Below are 2,892 nucleotides of genomic sequence, written 5' to 3' on the forward strand. Positions count from 1 at the left end.
TTTTGGTATTTACAGAATGTGCTGTTTGGCCACCGACCGCTTCATCTTGTTCATCGGAAGCTTGATACAAACAAGTCTGTTATTTTCCAAATTATACTTGTATAATAAATAGCAAACCCACTGAGTACAAATGATATCCACCATAATCAATACAGCTTGCCAGCCAGCAAAGTTTCAGTATTGGGATGGGGGGACCAGTGACCCATTACCATAATTATTCTCTATTATCCTTAATAGCAAGGGAAACATATTGAGCTTTCTGTGTGTAGGAACATTTATTCCCAGTATTTAAATGTTTTAGCGGGAGCTGCCATATTGTTTTTCTTGCCCAACATATAGAAAAGAATAACAGTAGTGGGTGCTGTTGACTTATTTAATGTAAAATGTCAGCTACAGTATTAATAACCAAGTCAAACAAAAGGGTTAGGGTTTAGGCTTCGGTTTTCCCATTCAACTGCATAGATGCAAAGAAGAAATGTTCTGTATATATATATATATATATATATATATATATATATATATATATATATATATATATATATATATATAAAATAAGGGAAAGTTGTGCTCACCACGAATTTCCAAAAACATTAGGCGGGGGTGCAATGAGGCTGCGACCACAAAATACATATAGACAAATACAAGTCCTCTGCACTCAATCCAGAGGACCTCTTGTATTTGTCTTTTTTGGATAAGTCCACTGTTTGTGCGGTTTCTTGTAAGGACGCTTAACTATTTGTATAACCAGCACCCAGGCAGCTGATTTCTGTCGTGCACCAGATATGATTTGCTATATATATATATATATAATATCAAAACAGGGGGGTTGTGGGAGCACTCTAAAGGCTTTAAAGTATATATATAAGTATAATAAATGCTATTGCATATGTACCCAAAACAGGGGTTATTTTGTTACAAAGTTATGATCATAAAATTGATAAGCCACCATACCACAACCCCCCTGTTTTGATATTGTATATTTAGCCGGAAGCTGTGGCATAGCTTCAGTGGTTGTAGCACCCCATACCCCCCCTTTAAACTAGTGGTGTTCCTATGCTTTTAAAATTGGGCGTTTGTTTTGGGAATATCTCTCCTTTAAAAGCCTGATTGCTGGCTGGGGAGGATTTAGCCCTCAGTGAAAAAACAGCGTTCAATGGACATTGATTACAGGTAATGCTAAAATGCACATAAAAAATAAAACAAGTTAGGGACCGCCATTCGGGGTTTACCTTGACGTGGTATGGTGGCTTATCAATTTTATGATCATAACTTTGTAACAAAATAACCCCTATTTGGGTACATATGCAATAGCATTTATTATACTTATATATATATATACTTTAAAGCCTTTAGAGTGCTCCCACAACCCCCCTGTTTTGATATTATATATATATATATATATATATATATATATATATATATATATATATATATATATATATATATATATATATATATATATATATATATATATATATATAATAAACCTCCTTTTTATCTTCAAAACGTTTGTGTTGCTGTAACTTCTTGGTGTGCCGTCATCCTGCATTGCTTATCGAATTTTTTCCAGACTGGCACCCAAGTTTTCATTTTGCTTAGGGTGTGCGTCCCTTACTCACTCTCTCTCTCTCTCTCTCTCTCTATAATACAAATGCTAGTAACAGCACTCATGCTTTGCAGTAACATATATATATATATATATATATATATATATATATATATATATATATATATATATATATATATATATATATATATATATATATGTATCTATAAGTGGACACCTCTAGCCCAAGCAGCCAACTCAACCTGGCAGTTGCAATATCAGACATGGAACTTTGGCCACTGCTATATAAGAGCCAAGTTTGAGATGGTAGAGGGTGGGTTAGGGAAGGTGTATGGGTGGCTGGTTAATCAAATGGGCCCAGTCCTATATATCTTATAGGGGGGCTCCTTTTGCCTAGAAGATGTATTAGAGCTCACTCTATTAAACTCACCAGACATCAAGTCTCTCTACATGCAGGATTTGTGCAAAAGGCAGTTATTTTATTACATTTTGTTTGTACTGGAATCAGTTATTTGAGTGAGATCTAATACATCTCCTAGGAAAGGAATCCCCCTATAACATATATTGGATTATTCATCTGACACCCAACTGCTGCATGAAGACAGAATGAAGAGAAACTGATAGAGGAATAGTGAATATAACTTGATTATTTCAGAAACAATGCAGAATTTTTTAATTGATTGTATTTAGAAAGTTTCTTACTTCAGTACCAGGAAGCTTATATTAAATTTTCATTTTCGCGATAGTTCTCCTTTAACAAGGAGAGAGTTGCTTTGTATTCCTTATATATTTCCCTCTAGGGGGCAGTATAAATGAATGCTCTATATGAAGAGACACTATGGCTATACTGCCTGCAAGGCAATAACTTCAGGGGGGCAGTCAGTGTTTCCTCCTGTATGTACAGTATGTAATGATAGAAGGGGTTCTCATTCCCTTAGAAAGTACATTATAAGGGTATAGTTTATTGTGCGCCCAGAACATTCTTTTCTCTGCATATTGGGAGCTGCCCTATCAGCAACAACAACATGAGCCTTATTGTTTGTCAAGGTGATGTGGCAACTCTTATACACACACACATATATATATATATATATATATATATATATATATATATATATATATATATATATATATATATATATATATACTAAATATGTTGTAGATAAATGTTTTAAGCTCAAAATAAATTATACCCCCCCATAAATGTTGGTTTATTTAAGGCAAAATAAAAGTGAAAAGACAAACCCAAGTAGGGTCTAGTTCCCCTTTAAATGTATACAGTGCTGTAGGGATGGATTTGTTTGGATATAAAATAGGCAAAGCTA

Source organism: Xenopus laevis, chromosome 3S (assembly GCF_017654675.1).
Source record: "Xenopus laevis strain J_2021 chromosome 3S, Xenopus_laevis_v10.1, whole genome shotgun sequence".
Taxonomy (NCBI): Eukaryota; Metazoa; Chordata; class Amphibia; order Anura; family Pipidae; genus Xenopus; species Xenopus laevis.